General features: G+C 37.3%; 1 protein-coding gene across 5 annotated transcripts in view; it reads left to right on the forward strand.

Moving 5' to 3' along the window:
• Window positions 1-19,406, forward strand: part of LOC137650163 (popeye domain-containing 2-like) — a 73,019-nt gene that overhangs the window by 17,263 nt on the left and 36,350 nt on the right. The window lies entirely within an intron of this gene.

Below are 19,406 nucleotides of genomic sequence, written 5' to 3' on the forward strand. Positions count from 1 at the left end.
GAGATCGATACCAATTTGAAAGTTAAACCATTTAAAGTGTAATAAAAAAGAAAAAGTAGTCTTGCTTGGCATCAAGTTGGCCAGGTATCGAGTTGGGCCAGAATCGTGTTAGCCACATTGAGTCCGCTCCATCGAATCGTACCCAACCCAGGTATAATTTTTATAGATCATAGTTCAAGTCCTTTGATAAAATATTACAGAATTTTTGATACTGTATTTATCTTTTGGCAAAATATTCTCATTGCTTATAGCTTTCAGACGTGGCTCGCAAATTGATTGGTTTAAAGTTCCTGTGAGTAAATTGATCATTAGTGCTTCATTCAGTAATGTAGTTAAATATGATATTAAAGTTGTGTAAGATTGATGTCATAGGGTAGTGGATTTAATGTAGCCAATGATAATGTAAAGGAAGATGAAGGTCATATTTAAAGGTTGAAGATAAAATTGAAATTTAAGTGTTTTATTTGTTAGTATTCGATCTCATTGGTTCTTTGTTCCTGCATTAAGTGGATTTCACATTTTTTTTTTTTATATTTTGTGGAAGGATAAGGGTTCTGTTATAATCATATGAATAATTATGATTTAAATACATACTGTTCAGGCTGTATTTTCAATTTATGGTTATTGTCACAAGCCAAGCTATGACCCTAGTTGGAAAAGTAGAATGCTACAAGCCAAAGGGCGTCAGTAGAGAAAACAGCCTTGCTTGGAAACGAAAGAGAAGTATAAAATACACCATAGAAGTTACATAAATTTTTTAGAAATAAAATTAAATAAGTACGCAAGTAAATGATGAAATCGTAAGTTCAACGTAACACAGTTAGAACATTTATTACATACATTATATCATTCTCACTCATTTTTATTTGGGAATTATGCTACTATTTTTATTAATTTCTTTCAATATACTGAATTGAAGTTATTTCCAATTTGACAAAACCCTACCCTTTTATGATACTTGCCATCATCTGAATATGAACTTGATGTGTACTGTATTCTATTTGCCCATTCTATCCATTGCATTTGGTTTACTGTGGATCTAATTTGGTATGGTGATTTTACATCAGGTTATTTTTACTACCCATGACAATAACTCGCCCTTTATAGGCTGAAAATATTTCCGTGAATACCGTGTAAAGGATTTTTTTTTTCCTTACGCATATTCCATTCCTCAAGATGTCAACATATGATCTGTCTATTTAATACTTGCTTAGAAATTCAATCATTTTGTTCATTTAAAACGTAAATGTTTTATTTTTATTCTCAGCAGTCCTCTTTTGTGAAACTTTTAACTGGCAGGAATTTTTAAATTCTCTTAGAAGATTTAAGAATAGTTAATTCTGAACACCAATGATGTAGTCCCCATTTCATAACAATATTTTATAAATGCAAATTTTGTTGTTGTAGAAAATGCCTATTTTCATCACTGTATTGAACATCTCATTAGTATTGTAGTTGCTATCATAAATGTTTTATCCATTGTTAAGATATGCTTGCATATTTCTTTTTTTAATTTGTGTATGTGAAAGTGCTTTATTTTTTGTTTTGTTAGAAAAATTACAATGTGTATGGTAATCATAATGGTTTTTCAATAATTACTACTTGTTTTACCACAAACCATTACTTTAATGTACTCTCTATATGCATCAGACACATCTCACTCATATTTTCTATTGTAGAACAAATTAAGATCAAGTGACGGGTAAATTAACACAGTCCCCTAGGTTTCATTTAATCAGTGAATAATTATTTGGTTCCCTGCCGACTGATTAATAACTTTCAAAGATTTCAAGCCTTTTCCGTTGTTATTTTCGTTTTCTGTTTACAAATTTAAAAAAAAAAACTAAATGAAAATCAAGGAAACTGATGTGCTCAGTGCTAGTTCTATCTATAATTGCATCAGTGGATTTTTTCAGATAAGATGGGCTTTATTTTGTGCATACCTTGGTTACCTTGTACTAAATAACCAAATTACTGTTTTAGTATCTTGTATTAACACTTCTACAAAAGAGGTGAATTTAAAGTTTTTTTGGGAAAAAAAATTCTACAGGGTTGTTTTTTACACCAATGGCAAGCTCTTTTTGTATGTGTTACAAGTGTTTTTATTGATTTCATAATATTCAAATTATTATTATTTTTTTTTCTTTTTTGGCAACTTGCTTGGTGTACTTAATGCTTCTCTCTTAAAGCCTGGATTTATATTGACGTATACCCTAAAACTAAGACTTAGGCCTCTAGTACAATACTGTATGTTGATAATCTGGCTGTTAATGGCGATAACTTTGACTTAGGTATACTACAGCCCTTTTGGTTTTTCATTCTTGTTGACCTCTTGCCAGGGTATTAATGTGAACCCCCTCCAGATCTGGTGGTCTTTGTGATTTAGGTTATTAGGGATAACCACTGGTTGGGTGCAGTCATATACTTCTCCTTAACTCAGAATGCAACAATCCTGAATGCAGTATAATTATTCCAACTTATTTGAGGCAGAAGGCAGGGACCTTCCTGCAGCTGCAGCCAACTTACCAGTGGGCCTTTGTGTTCTGTAGGATAATTTAGGGAGAAGGAGGGACTCAGTCTTCCAAAATAGTTCTCTAGTCCTTTAAACTCAACTACTCCTGCAGAGAAGTTGATTGAGACATGAATTGACCATCTTCCCCATTCTTGACTTCGTTCGAGATGAAGATGGCAAGTAATGCATGGTCTTCTATCTGGAAGAATACTTCTTGCACTCGGTAAACTAGAAAGATACATACATTTATATATCTATCCTTCAGCCTAACAGGAAGTACCTCTTCCTTGTCCGCAAGGCTTTTGTTACCATTTCAAAGCCTAGATCTTTGGACTGTCTACAGACCACAAGCATTCATACTCGCCTCTTCTGGTGTTTATTCAATTGTGGTTTGCCTCGGGTTTTCTCAACAGTCTACTTTTCTTGTCTCACTCTAGGAGGCAATGCTCCAGGATTAAGACAGCTTCCTTTTACCAAGATTTGAGAATTGTGTTCAAATGGTAAACCCAGGCAGGAGATAAAGGGACTAGATTATGTTAATAACACATTGAAATATTAGCAAATGTTGGAAGGTAAAGCAGCCGCTCTCGCACAACCAAGAACTTCCTGCTCGATGGTGGTGACCTCTTCAGAGACTTTTCTCATCATTGTAGAGCTGGCTCTAAATGGGCTCCCATGCGAGGGATCACTCCAGGTTTGTTGGAAGCATCACTGCTCAGCTGCTAGCGATTTCCTTACCTTCTGGTTTCAGTGGTACAGGAAAAACCTGATGATCCTCTCCACGGAAATTCCACTCTAATGCCACCTCCAGTGATCCTGCTGTTTCCAAATAAATCTAAGGAGAGTGGGATACACCTTGGGAACAAGAACACCTTGGGCACATGGTTCACATAAACACCTGCATGTCAACCTACTGAATGTCCAAGCAATGCTATTATTATTGCAAACATCTCAACAGTCTGATAAGACACCTGGTAGCGTTGAGTAAGGACAACTCGACCATCTACCAGCAAAGGGGTACCGTTTCACAGACACTTTCTAATTGGACGAGCAGATACGCATCTTGGCAGTCGATAACATGGTAAAGCCTTCAGCAAGATTCATTCCAAACGAGAGGAATGTTTTAGCAGACACGTTTAATCACCAGGGGCACGTATTAGGACCACATTTGTGCGTGGCAAAAAGGGTTCCTTATTTTTGGGAATCTCCCTCGAAAAATCCCTTTGCCTCCTGGTCGATCCAGAACTTCCAGTATACTGCTCATCAGTTCTAGAACAACTTCCAGTAGGCTGCTCTGTACTCATTCCAACAGACCAGTTTCTTCTGGATATCTTAGACTTTTGCCCCTTACCTGGTTTACTGATTAGCTGACAGTCTGTTGACAATATTGGTCTCAAGATAACCCTGGCAGTCCCAAGTGTCACACATCTGGAATTGTTAATGGCATTATAGAAAGGATACTTCTCCAATCGTAGCCTCTTTGCAATGAATTGCAGTTTTCCCTTTCTTTCATTGAGGGAGCTCTTCTCATTCTCTGCGGTAAGAGGATGTAACTCATCCTTTAATCAATTCTCAGAATGAAGAGCCAAGACTTAGGAGTCGCTCCAAACGGTCTTCCCTCTCCAGGAACTTAAGATCTTTGGGATGTTATTCGAGTCTTTAGGTCTCTCAAGCTGACCCTGCATAAGTCTGGAATGAGAGGTAAGAATGTCAGGCCATTTTCTTCTTACTTCCCCTCCACAGTGTTGGGGTTAAGCTGTCGTTCTGTTATGTGCTGGATCAGACACTAAATGTAGGGGAGCCTCACGACCGAGTAAAATTTTCTTCCAGGCAAGTTTTGTGTTGAAGTATGCCCCCCATCCTCCCAGACAAGAGAAGGATGGATCGAATGTATGCAACCCATTTTCAATAATGACCATGCACTCAAGACACCATATCCTTACGGATATAGTTTCTTCCACAACCACCCTCCAGCCAAATGGTTTGAACCTAGCCTAGTACCTGTGACATCTTTATGCTCAGGTTATAAGGATGTTGGCAAGGGCCATCCCTTTTGCTCCTCCACAGGACCACAGTGCTTTGGAATTTCTTTAGTTAGCAAACTACCATGTTTGGTTATAGGCACTTCCTCCTTCCATAGGACGAGTCTCCTTTTAAAGGATTAGAATTTGTATGTGTAGGAGCAAATCACAAATATTAAAAAGTGCTTTGTATTTGTCCTACTTAACTATACAAACCTGTGCTGTTTGCATTACACTGCCCACCTCAAGTCCAAGGTAAAGGGTACTCTACTTGGTGAGTGGGTGGGGCATACCTGCCAGCAACTGTAACTACCTTTTGAAAAGTTTAAATGGCGGTTTCAGCTCTGCTGAAGTCATACGCTTGTTAAAGGACCCAGGTTTGTGTAGTTAGGAAAAATACAAATTACTTTTAAAATTTGTAATATTGATTTTCTTACACATTTTTTTATAAGTGACAAGTATTAATGCACAGTGTTCGATTTTGCCCATGGAAAAGTACCACAAATTGGTTTTCCTGTGGTATACTGTATATATATATATATATATATATATATATATATATATATATATATATATATATATATATATATGTATGTATATATATTATATATATATATATATATATATATATATATATACATACATATATATATCTATATATATATATATATATATATATATATATATCTATATATATATATATATATATATATATATATATATATATATATATATATATATATATTATTAGTATTTATGCCAGCTATTGCCTATAAGAATTATTTGAAAAAATAGGTAATTATCTTTATGGTTATTTTGGAACTTGCTTCAATGACAACTGTACTGGGCCAAATTTCCCAGGAAATTGCTTTAAACCATCAACCAATGCCTTACAGGCATCATCTTTTTGCTACTTACATAAAAAAAAAATGTTTATGATATTTCCTATTTGACTTACAAGCCATCATTCATTAATGGGGAGACTGTCTTGAGAATTGTTTAACGACTGGTTGAATTATGAGGGGAGAGTACGGAGGAGAAGCTCCACCTCACCACCAGGTTGAATAAATCACTTTTGTTTTGGCCGCTGACTAGTGCAGATATACTGTTGACTGGTAATCAAAATTTTAAATTTTCTTTTTCTTTGCCGGAAATAAACATTGGTTGTTGATTTGTGGAATGGAAGTTAAGCTTGATATTTGTACTTAGTGGGGGAAGGGCGAAGGGTGGACATTGCAACCAGTTTATGAGTACACTGGCTGTAGATTCACTCTCCCTCTCTGCTTCTTGCAGGGGCATAATTGTTTACAATTATCCCTGTGCATCCAGTACAGGTCGTGGCCTCTTGTGCATTGGCAGGCGTACGCCCTGAAGGGAAAGAAGCGAGCTAAGCCTTTGTCGGTGTCTGTCTTGGTATTGCCAATGAAGACACCTAAGAAGTCTTTTGCTGCTTTGATGACTGGGCGAGGAAAACCTTACCAGGGCCAAGGAGTCCCACTCGATACTCTGCCTCCGACCATTTCACTGTTCTCAGATGCATCAAAGGAGAGTTGTGGCACTCTAAGGTGTCTGGTCTCGAGAAGAAATGCATCTCCACATCAGTGTCCTAGAAATACAAACAGTCTTTCTAGCACTGCAAGCATTACAAGAACTTTAGAGGAGCCACTCAATAATGTTCAGCTAGAACCAGAGCTCACAAAGTCAGGTTTATAGGCCCAACACTAACCTTTAGGAGAATCCTATCAGTAGACCAGTTAATTAAGGTTGGAGTCTGGAAGGGACAGACCACCTTCATGGGCTTCTACCTACGGGATTATACTTACAAGTCCCTTGACACCATTATGTTTCCTGTCCCACATGGATAGTAATGTATAGATGTAAATCTGGATTGAGTGGCTCTTCTCCTTGATTTTTGTGTCAACCCCCTCTCGAGGGCGAAGTGGGTGAAATCTTACATGCTCGATTGGACCTAATGCTGGTAGTTACACTTCGGAGCTCCATTCTTTATCTCTAATGAAGTATTTCTCCCATTCTCCCTAAATGGGGGGATGAGGATGGTGGAATTTATTTCAACCCATTGATCATCATACAGGTGTATGATTCCAAACTGATATCCCCTTCTGAGGAAGACTTTCTTCATTTGATTAAATACTTGCATCCATGTACTGTACAGGCCAGGTCCTATCAGTTGTCTCATCCTTATGAAAGACAGTTAGGAGGTTGGTGAAGTCATTGCTTTGCCTCCGTACAGGGAAGAAAACGACCCATCCAGTTTGGTTCTAGTGGACTTCCAACCCATCAAGCAGTGAGTCTCCCAATTAAAGGACAACGGCTTGTATGTCGTGTAGGAACAAATCACAACTTTTGAAAGTAATTCATTGATTATTGCACTCTGTAATACTTGAGGAAGCTTTATTTTTATTTTTCTCTACAATACTTAGTATTTAAGGAAATTCTGTGGATGGTTTCAGAAATTTTAATTTATGTTAAAGTTCATAGTCATTTTCAAGAAAGGGTTTGTTTTGCATTTGGTTTATATGTTCTTGGAGGATTTGAATGTGTGGAGCTCTCTCTTCCTCTAAGTTTGCTAAGAAATTTTGGACTATCACTTAAGCATGCTTCAACATGCAACTGCTTTGCCTTTCACAGAAAAAGGGATTTCCAAATCCTCCACAGAAAAATGGATTTCCAAATCCTCGGTTATCTAAAAGAGGATATGGGAGACTTTCCTCTTGTGCCCCCTCCCCCAGTTTTCTTCCAAAAGTAATCAGAGTCAGGAGCCAATAGATGGATCTTCTTGTGAAATGGTTATCTCCAGGTACCATTAAGCTTGCACGTTTTAAGCTTTAGTGTATCATATTCTTTTTCTAGAGTCGAGATACATTCCGTGCCATAAGCTTTCTGTTAACATTCATCAAAAACAGACTAACAGTGTTTCAGAAACCTGCTCCAGCCAGTTTTCATTCTCTGCTAGAAGAAACAACTCCCAGGTCTCCCCGGCTTCAATGCTGGCTGTCCGCCATATTTGTTAGATCCCTCCACAGAAGTCAGCGGGTCTTCCTTCATCCATTTTGATCTTTTGTACAATAATCGATAATGTGGTAGGGATTATTATGTCGGATAAAACAGTCAAGGTCAGATTGAGCCATCAATTATTTGCTCTCGGCCTCCCTGATGACAATATATCTCGAAAGGTCTGTTCTTTTCCAGTGGAGTTCTTATGGTATAAAGATCCCATGTAACTGTACTCGGTTTTCCCTTTGTACTTCAAAATACCAGGAAATGTATTGTCTATTATCATTTGCTTTGTTGCTGCATTATTATTTTCTCTTTCTAGTAGATGTTAATTGACCAGTTAATTGACCTTCGCGAGACATACTGAACCTTGCCTTGCATTCAGTCCCCAATGAACTATGTAAACTTCTCTCTTTTTGGCACTGAAAGGTGATTATTGCTTCACGGGCTGATAACTGGGTTGATTGCACTTCCCATTCCATTATTGTTATATTGAGGTTGAATTGGTTTTCGAGTGGGTGCCTAATTTGAAGATTGCAAACTAACAAAGTCATTCTTCTTTATCCTTGTGACCCATTGAATTATCAGTGTGAGTTAAACATTAAAGATTTATTATCTTTTGCTTTATTGCTGCAACTTGACATCTCTTTCATGAAATTTGTGTATTTGTTGTTTAGGCTCTGAAATCTGTTCGTACAATACTACTGTACAATTTTCAAACTGATTTACAAGCCAACTCTCAATGTTCTTTTCCTCCTCAAGTTTCTTTATGCATCTTTGCCTAATAGCTCCTTTTGTCCCTTTAGGTCCTTTTCACTTCTAGTGTCTCGGCAACTTTTCATGCCCTCTACCTAAGCTGCTTTCCAGTCTGTAATAAAATTGTTTTTTGGTGAAATAAATGCAATATTTTAGAAATGAAATTTAATTGTCTGTAACCATTATGAACTTTGATCTTTTTGCCCCCCTCAAATCCTCACTGCTCTTTTACAGGTGGATCAAAGTACACAATAAGAACTTTTTACGAATAAAACTTACCTGGCAGTTATATATATTTAGCTATAGTCTCTGTCGTCGGGCAGAATTTTTCAAAACTCGCGGCAACCGCCGAGTGGTGGTTGTGCGGTTAGGTGGTTAACAACCCTTACAGGGTGGTACTTGGAATCATTCCCGCTTTCTGTTCCTCAGATCATCTCTGCCGGTTGGACTGACAACATCGTTGGTCCGCCATTGGAGTTTTTCGCTCGCTTTCCCTGTGTCGCTGTATTGGACTTATATTTTGGTGACGTATACTGACCTGTGGATTGGCAATCGCTTTTGTGATTTATTCTTTTGGCTGTTTTTTGTTTTTTTATTATGTCAGCGCTCTGAACGTCTTTGTGGAAAAAACAAAGTTTACCATGGAGACGACTCAGTCGGTGCTGGCAGCGGTACGTCCAGGGGACTGGATGGTGTCTCTGGACTTACAGGACGCTTACTTTCATATCCCCATCCATCCGACTTCAAGGAAGTTCCTAAGATTCATGGTCCAGGGCAAGTGCTTCCAATTCAAGGCCCTTTGTTTCGGCCTCAACACAGCTCCTCAAGTTTTCACCAGAGTAATGGCAAACGTGGTGGGATGGCTTCATCAAGAGGGGATAAGAGTATCCCTATATCTAGACGACTGGCTGATAAGATCCCGGTCGCATGAAAAGTGTCTGGAGGACCTACGCAAGACTTTTATGATGGCCCAGGAACTGGGTCTCATCATCAACAAGGAAAAGTCCCAGACCGAACTGAGTCAGACGAGTTCGTTTTCAGGCTTCTCCCTCCCGAGAAAGGCAGACCAGGTGCCTCGGGAAGGTGCAGGAATTCCTGGGGAGACAGAAGTGCTCGGCGAGGGATTGGATGAGTTTGCTGGGCATCCTCTCCTCGCTCGAGCAGTTTATCGCTCTGGGAAGACTACATCTCAGACCTCTACAACACTTCCTTTCAAGAGTGTGGGACAGGAAGAGTCAGGAGGACTCCTTTTCCTTCCCCATTCCAGCAGAAATCAAAAGTCATCTGAGTTGGTGGCTGGATCCGTCAATTTTAGGGGAAGGAATCTCCCTGTTCAGGAAGAACCCAGACCTAGTGTTGTTCTCAGATGCTTCGGACTCAGGATGGGGAGCAACACTGGGAAGCAAGGGGGTCTCAGGCTCTTGGGGAGCGAAACAGAGCGAATGGCACATCAACAGGAAAGAATTGATGGCCATTCTGTTAGGACTGTAAGCCTTCAAAGACACTGTTTCGGGGAGGATAGTAGAGGTCAATTCAGACAACACCACGGCCTTGGCTTACATCAGGAAGCAAGAGGGAACTCACACTCTGTCCCTGTAAGAAACAGCAAGAGAGCTCCTTCTGTGGGCGAAGGAGAATGGCGTAGAGCTTTTAACGAGATTCGTGCAAGGACAGAAGAATGTAAGAGCAGACATGCTCAGCAGGAAAGGGCAGGTTCTACCCAAAGAATGGACCCTCAACCATCAGGTTTGCCAGAGGCTGTGGAAGTTATGGGGGAGGCCTTCAATAGACCTCTTCGCCTCCAACCAGAACAAGAGGATCCCCAACTACTGCTCCCTAGTCCCGGACGAGGAAGCGATAGTTGTAGACGCCTTCTTGATGGACTGGACAGGGATAGACACCTATGCGTTCCCCCCGTTCAAGATAATCAACCTAGTCGTCAAGAAATTCGGTCTCTTTGAGGCAGGAAGAATGATCTTGATAGCTCCATTCTGGCCAGCAAGAGAATGGTTCACAGAGGTGGTGGAGATGTTAGTGGACTTTCCGAGAAGCCTTCCTCCAAGTCCAAAGCTTCTCAAACAGCCCCTCTTCAAGTGGTATCATCAAAACCCCCTCGCTCTACAACTGACTGCCTTCAGACTATCGAGAAGCTTGTCAGAGCGAGAGGCTTTTCTACACAAGCTGCAAGAGCAATCGCTAGAGCGAGGAGGGTCTCTTCACAGAGAGTCTACCAATCGAAGTGGGAGACCTTTAGATCATGGTGTAAGCAGCACAAAGTGTCTTCAACCACTACCTCTGTGAGCCAGATAGCTGATTTTCTGTTTGTTCCTCAGGCAAGACTCTAAGCTGGCTGTATCCACCATTAAAGGGTACAGGAGTATGCTTTCGGCTGTCTTTAGGCACAGAGGCATAGACTTAACGCAGGATAAAGACTTGAAAGATCTCTTGAAGTCGTTTGAAACAAATAAGCAGACTCAATCCCGGCTTGGAATTTGGATGTGGTTTTGAAGTTCTTATGCAGCAGGAAGTTCGAACCCATCTTGCAAGCGACTCTTAGAGATGCGACTAAGAAAACCCTCTTCCTGATGGCTCTGGGCACAGCAAAAAGGGTCAACGAGATTCACGCTATAGAGAAGCAGGTGGGCTTCAACCAGGATGGAGCAGTATGTGCGTTAAGGATCGACTTCCTCGCTAAGAATGAGAACCCATACAAACCCTGGCTGGGGACGTTTGAGGTTCCTAACCTCACAAATGTGGTGGGCCAAGAGGAGGAGAGGCTCCTTTGCCCAGTTAGAGCCCTCAGGGCACATTTATCACGAACAAAGAATGTAAGAGGTGCATCCAATTCTTTACGGTGTTCGATGAAGGGTCCACAAAAGCCCCTCTCGAAGAATGCATTATCATTCTTCTTGAGGGAGACAATTAGAGAAGCTCACCTCTTTTGTGAGGAGGAGAACTTCGGTCTATTAAAAGTAAGGGCTCACAAGGTGAGAGCCATTGCTACTTCACTGGCATATGGAAAGAATAGGTCAGTTAAACAGATAATGGACGCAACGTTTTGGAGAAGCAACTCTGTGTTAGCTTCTCATTACCTCAGGGAGGTAAGAGTAGATTATGAAAAGTGTTACACTTAGGGCCCATTCGTAGCTACTGCTTCTGTATTGGGTAAAGGAGTTACTACCTCCCCTCAACCTTAACTTTTGTACGGTATGCCTGTGATTGGGTTTTGGTTTTTATGGTTTTCTGAGGACTCGGACTTGCGGTACAGTGCCCTCAGTCTAGCTAGATAGTAAAATATCTATTCTGCAAGGTTAGGTGGTTAGATTGAGTAAGGTTGCAGATTATAGATGGGGGATAGGTAGGGCAGAAGTCTAGTCACGTTGTTGGTCTCACCCCGTTTGACAGACTCGATTGAGTTGTTTCAGCATGACAGGTCTCCACCTGGCTGGCACTCCTAAGGGAAAGCGACTCAAGAGGCAGGAACCTTCGAAGTCTGCTACCTTAGCAGGTAAGGAATCAAGGTGTTTTTTCTTATGACTTATTGTTGTTTCCCAACGATGTTGGCTGTCTTTCACCCACCTCCAAATGTGTGAATCAGCTATACTGTATATATATAACTGCCAGGTAAGTTATATTCGTGAAAATGAAGTTTTTATGATAAAACAAAGTTTTATGAATACTTACCTGGCAGTTATACAGTATATATATTTCAAGTCCCACCCACCTCCCCTCAGGAGACAGGTCGGGCAAAGATGATCTGAGGAACAGAAAACGGGAATGATTTCAAGTACCACCCTGTAAGGGTTGTTAACCACCTAACCGCACAACCAACACTCGGCGGTTGCCACGAGTTTTGAAAAATTCTGCCAGACGACAGAGACTATAGCTATATATATATAACTGCCAGTTAAGTATTCATAAAACTTTGTTTCATCATAAAAACTTCATATTACCTTAACTTTTGATTATTTAAGAGATGTCACATGCGCTAAACCATCTGTTACTTGATGATCTTTATTTCTTCTACAATTGGATTGTCCTGTCTGTTATGTTTGTGACACATAAATAGGTTACATTATTGTAATATGTTTGTACTGAAACAGACTGTATATATTTTTTCATTCAGATAATGTATTTTGTATATATTTCTAAAAAATCTTCTGGTACATTTTCTATTTCACTGCTTTACGAAACACTTGATAATTTCATAGTTCCTGTGTACTGTATTGTTAAACTTTGTTTTAATACTTGTTGTATCTAGTATTGTAATGTAATACTGTATATAGATTTCTATGAAATGCTATTCAAAATACTGAATTGAAAATCACATCTAAAGCTATTTTGAATATTACTTGGAAATTTTACTTAATAATTCACAATTTTAATAATGAATTTATATTTTTTTCTTTTATTTGAAATATTTTTGTCAAGCATGTATCACATACAGTGCCATTTTAAAAGAAAGCAAATTTTGTCTTTTTCGTTTAAAGAACTGTCTATTTGTATTTCAATTTGTAAAGTTAGGCACCATAGGATTTGAATAGGCAAGGAAACGCAATTGTAAACGCGTTATCAGTCCTTGATATGGAGTCCTATAGGTCTTATGGTTTGGCTGGCTTCTATTGATATGATTTTAAGTGATTTTTTAAAAATATTTTTTATGGTACTTCCTAGCGATTGTTTCAAATTCAGTATTATTATCATTCCATTTATTTATGAAACCATTTTCACTTTTGAGCAACTTAGGAGTAGGCACCTATTGATTTTCTCACTTTATATGTACTGTACATTTCACTCATTTGATAAAAAGAACTCAAGCCCGACGCACAACTGTGGTTGGTAAATCAGATAATTTCTATTTGATTTCTCTCAAATCTGCAATAATTTAAGTAGAACTAGCAATGGTTATTTAGAACCTTTATTCTTTTTTTTTTTTTGCATCACAGTAAATTTTGTTTTGGTTGTTTTTTTCCTTTGCGAGAGACAGATATGGATAAATTCAGTCACAAAAATTTAGACATGCCCTGGCTTCAGTTCTCAATAGGCAAAGATGTACCACAATCCACTTCACTGTAGTATTTTACTTATTGTTTCTTTTCAGGGGGATGAGATTCTGGAATCACTTTCCTTGCCTTTATCTTCTTCCTCTCATTTCACTCAATCTTCTTTATCTGGTAAATATGAATTAAAAAGCTGCTCTCGGCCACATCTTGTAGGAACCTTGTACTGTATAATCGTAGCTCTCGTTTCTAACGTTACCCCAACTTTTGCAGTCGGAGCTTAATTGCTATGTAATGTTTGTATTGGTACTGAGCTGTATAAAGAGATGTTGTTAAGCATATAGATTTTGGATATGAAATTTTTATTTCTCACTAAAGTAAAGTAAGATTGTGCAGGTGTATTAGTGTGCTAAAATTGTAATTTATATGCAGATCTTGTCTATTATAAGTGTAGTTTTGTTCTGTGAATATGAGCAAGTCTGCTCCTCAAGTTTACTTATTACAACGGTTTCATAAAAACAAGGAGTTGAACTGTAAAATAGAGGTAAATAGAATATATAATGTTAGGAAAATAAAGACTCAGAAATCTGCAAAAGTGATAAGTTGAGATACAGTATTTAGAATCAGAAGTTAAGGGGATGATCAAACTTGTACACTACAAGAATATATTTTGAAATAGAATTGGCAAAATGAAAACAATATCAGTCATCTTCTCAGAGTAAAAGTTAGGTCTAGTTTATATATTGGAATTTTAAGCATATCAGCTGATTCTACATTGTTGCATACTATCTGCTGATTCCACATTGTTGTATGCTATCAGCTGAGAAATGCAGCACGCTTAGATTAGTAACTGATGTTTGATTTGCTTCAAGCTCTAGTCTGGCCCATTTAACATAGCCCAGCCTTAACTTTATCTATGGTAATACCATCATTAATCTCTCCAGTGTCACAAACTTCTTGGATTGCTGTGATGGTTAGTGACATTTTTAAGTCATGGGGCATGACCTTTTGAAACCCCTTATGTTTTGAGCAAAGGCTCAGTTCATGGTCACCCTATGGAAGGAGGGGGCCTGCTTCAGTTCAAAAGCTGAAAAGTAGCCATTCTACTCCATGGCATTGCCCCTGTACAGGGTACTTACCATAAGTACACCTTACATAGTGCACTATAGGCATTACTTCAGGCTCTTTTCCTTCATTGTCAAAGCTGCACTTCCTTTATGTCCTACTTTACCACAGTTCTTCCATCTTAATGTCCGGCCACTTGAACTCATACTTCATAATTTAACTGCTGGGTTTTCCCCAGTTGCACTTGAGCAATGAAGAGCTTCACAGGCCCCAGCACCGAACTATGTAGGCCAAACTCTGTGACAATGTGAAGCATGTGGTCCTTATTACATTATTGGCAAGAATAGCATGCTTAAAGAAATCTGTAAAATCTGATGGGCATCACAAACATTTTAACCTTTTAATTTTGTATTGCCATCCATCCATACAGTCTTCCTAATGGTTGCCCATACCTTTTGCATTGTAAGTACCATTCTTCAGTTCCATATTGTGAGAAGTTTATCCTGCTTTGTTTAAGTCTCCTGCATGACTAATTTCCTTTAGATACTAATTCTCTGGCAAAAAATTTAACTCTTGAGTCCCAAAGAGGGTGTTTGCCCTCCCCTTTGATGAAGGGATTATCTAAATGGAAGACAGCCTGTGAATAGTGGTTTTCACACGCCCCTGTTGTATACACGACACCCACAAGGTGATCGCGCGAGGGTAGTAACCTCTGCATTCCATGCTTTTATCTTTCTCTAGTATATTTGGAAGATTTATATTAGAAAAGTGTAAAGAAGGACTTCTTTCACCGGGCGTCACAGGTCTCTTCCCAGAAATAGATTTTTCCTTCGTCAAAATCCCTTTTTTGTGTAATTTTTCAGCTTCCATAGGACAATTGTCCATCCTCGTCTTTGACATTTACTGCATCATTGGCTTGGTTCCTCAACCTCAAAACACTGTTTTCCTTTGTTTCATAGCCTATGATTCCTTGTTTCAAGATACTTAGCCCCTGTCTTTTTTTTTCTTTTTTTTTCATCTACAGCTAGAACAGTTAACTTTTCATACTTAGACAACTCTAATAAAGGCCACATCAGCCTTTGAATGGTGAGTTTCCTTGCTGGTGTTGGATATGTTGACGCAAAATTTTAAACAGTTATTTCAAGTGCAAAAGGAATTCATTTCCAAATTTATGATGTACAGTGAAACAGTCATCTAAAGATGTTGATCCTACTTGTCTAGAATCATATTTCTCTTTAAATTTCAGTTCCCTTTTAGAATACAGTATGCATAGATTATCACAGATTATGAAATTATTTTAAGCAAGTTGATCTTATTGTAGTGTGCTAGTATTGTTTACGTACTTCATATAAACATAAAGGAATGAAATATAGTGTGAATGATTCAACTTATCAATAACCTAAGCTGATTGACAAAATTACATAGATTGTTTCATTTCGAGGATATGTAAAAATGCCTTGAAAGATTTTTTTTCATTATTTCACCCTTTGAAATCTGTTTCATCTTTGGAGGACATTATAGCAGGGTTAAAATACCATGTAGTTTAAGGTACTTAGGGTACACAAAACATGTATTAGTCTTATAGAACTGTTGATGGAAGTAATCTAAAGTATAGAAAACCAAAGGAATTCTATTCTCGGAGGTTTTTAATTTCAAATTTGTAACCTGGAAAATATTTTGGTTCTTTATCATCATCCATTTATTCTGAAAGGGAAGTAACTTAGAAATGTCAGACTACTGCACTGTCTATGTCTGGTAAAATAGTTACCATCATCATCTACGGATATTATGATTATGGTCATAACGTGTACATAAGAAAAAGTGTGATATTGTATTCAGCTTAAGTGGATATGAAGATCCAATGGGATATTCAATATTTTGTACATTGGTAAAGCTTTCATATTTAGAAATGTGATCAGTTCTTTATACAGTTTGTTGTATTAATCTAATATAGCTGTTGTCACCATGATACTGTCTTATGCCACCCCTTGCTTATCAAGAAAATTATTCAAGTAACAATTTAAACATGGTAAGGTCAGGACAAAGACGTCAGTTTTATTTAAGGGTATTTTATGTCTTAAACCCTTTGAACTTGCGTTGAAATGAGATTTTGTTGTGTCCTTAAGGCAAATATGTAAAGTAAAGCATGTTCTTTAATTATTCATAGATACCACTTATGTCTTAACTTTTGAAATTTACAAATGCATCTTGTTATATTTCATAATTCAAACCATCCTTTTCAGCTTTTCTATATATAAAATTATTTAATATGTTGAAGTTAATTTCCAAATTAAAATAGGCAGTAGGGTCACCTTTAAGCCATACTTGCATCAATCATTCTATGTATTCTTTCACATGAATATAGATTTTACTTGTAACTATGGGAAGAAGGAAGTAGTTTTATGCTGAAGACCGTGTGCACTTTATTTTAGCTCTACAGATCTTTAAAATGGTGTTTTGTGGTACTTATATAGCAATATAGATTATGTTTAGTTCATCGACGAATGCTATGTTAACTTCGGTTTTAATAATGATGTTCACCATAAATGAATATTGCAAATAATTTTAGTTTTGAATTGTAAAATAGAAAAAATATCTAAATATTTCATAATTGGTTTTAGGGTTAATCAAGCTCAAGCCATGGAAAAGATGTACTGTATAAGTACCGAGTTGTGGAGGCATATTAAAATCTATGATACAGTATTCTCTTTTGGGATTAAGAAAAATTTATACTGTATGTATATATATATATATATATATATATATATATATATATATATATGTATATGTATATATATGTATATGTGTATATATATATATATATACAGTATATATATATATATATATATATATATATATATATATATATATATATATATATATATATATGTACTGTATATATATATATATATATATATATATATATATATGCATCTATATACTGTATACTGTATATATTTTGTATATGTACATATCACTAAATATGTATGTACAGTGTACTGTGTATAAACTGTTTTTCAGAGATTTTTTCATCTGTCATCTTATGAATTTTGGATTACTATGCTATCTTTTAATCCATCTGTTTTATTTCTTTTCTAATGACTACCTTTTTCCCATCAGTGTGAATAGTTTTAATTTCAGGTATTATGTAGGCCTATAACTATACTAATGACAATGGTGTAAGCGCTTCTCACCAAATGTCGTGAATTGCTGAGCTTAGGTGTTTAAACTTTCATTCTTTAGCTTTACAGTACAGCTTTCTATACTATTCTGGCGACAGTACATGTTATTGCCGTTTATTGACAGTTCCCGGAGGCCGTTGGCAGGACACCCAGCGAGGTGGAAGTGGAGGGGGACTCGGAGGCATGTAGCCTGACCAGTCCTTAGCTGACCTTCGGCAAAGACGCTCTCTTTCTCTCTCTCTCTCTCTCTTTCTCTCCGTCTCTCTCATTCTCTTTGTCTCTCTTTCATTACCCTCACTACATGCACTTCAGCACTTTAAAGCACTTCGAAGCACTTCATATTGTAAAGATAGCAGCAAGATCTATCGTGAAAGTATGTTTATTCAATTTACTGATCGGTTATGCAAGTAATATTTAACCTTGTGGGAAAGGCAAATGTGCTTCCAGTGTTGAAGTGTAGGTGAATGGTTTATGGGTTTGGCTTTTATTAAGTAGTGCATAACAGAAATGGAAAGTGACTAATGCTTTGGCTAACCACTAACATCAAAATATGATATAACTGCTGATTGCTGCTACTCTACACCACTATGATGCACCAGTATTATGGTGAAAAAAAAAAAAAATACCAAAGAAGAGAAAATTCTCTGACTTGAATACAGTGTCATCATCTACAACCACCAGATCTTAGTGCAAAATTTGCTCTTTTCTTTTGTGCTGCCAATAAAACTAGCTGCTTTAGGGTGGAATGTTTTGAGTGACAATGCAAATTAAGTAGTTAATCTAATGTTCTGGCCATATGCACTTTGGAGTGCATTCAAATGATATGTTTTGATTGTATCTCATTCTCTTTATCTTTCCCTTAAATTGCATCTTATTGATTATGCTTGGAGGCTTTTTTTGCAGCTGTTGCTACCACTTGAATTTCATGACAAGCCTTTTATTTGTAGTAATATTATTACCGTACTTACACATGTTGTCATCACCACAGGATATTTTCACCATTTCTAATATAATGTTCTTCTGAAAGTGGTTAAGCAGCAGATTGAGATTTGACTTTTCTTTGTCATGCTCATATTGCAGCCTGCTGCCATCCTGCAGATCATCAGGACTTTACGGCAGGTTGGCAGCTGTGTCGCTTGAGTGGAGTCATTTTGCTTTCTCCCTGTCTGTGACAAGGGAGAGATCGTATGACCTGCTTCTATGTCTTCACTTTTATTTATTTTTTTTTTAATCCACACCAGTCCTAGATACACTGTTGTTGTTACAATACAGTATTATCATGATGCCTTCCCTGTCAAAAAATATATACTGCAGGATTTTGCTGTTTGTAAGCCCATTCACCTATAGTCATCTACCATTTTGGCACGTGGAATCACCATGTACCCTGATTTGGTGTGAATTTTGGAACTGTTCAGTCCAAAATTATTGTAGATAAGCAAGTGTTAGTTACTAAACCCCTATTGATTTTTGGTCACATTCATTCAGTAAGCTTAGGCTGTTTTGAGCAATTTTAGTAATATTGATATTTGATATAATACTAGTCTATTAGTTTACAACCATAAGTGTTTTAGATATCTGGGTTCTTTGAAAATGTTATTTTTTTTTTCCAAAAATGCTTTGTTACTGGTTAATGATGAAATTCAGTTATAAAAAAAAAACTACATTATTTCTTTTGTCTGGTTGATTTTGCTATTTTATACAATGTCAATATTTATTTGTTAGTTATGTAATAGTCAATCTTGTGATGTACAGTATTAGATTATTTATAGATTTTAAAAGTTGTTAAAGCAGACATTAAATAATGCCAGCAATCACCATTAGCCAGGATATAAACTAGAAAGAGTTTTCGGCCTCA

Source organism: Palaemon carinicauda, chromosome 11 (genome assembly GCF_036898095.1).
Source record: "Palaemon carinicauda isolate YSFRI2023 chromosome 11, ASM3689809v2, whole genome shotgun sequence".
NCBI classification, from domain to species: domain Eukaryota; kingdom Metazoa; phylum Arthropoda; class Malacostraca; order Decapoda; family Palaemonidae; genus Palaemon; species Palaemon carinicauda.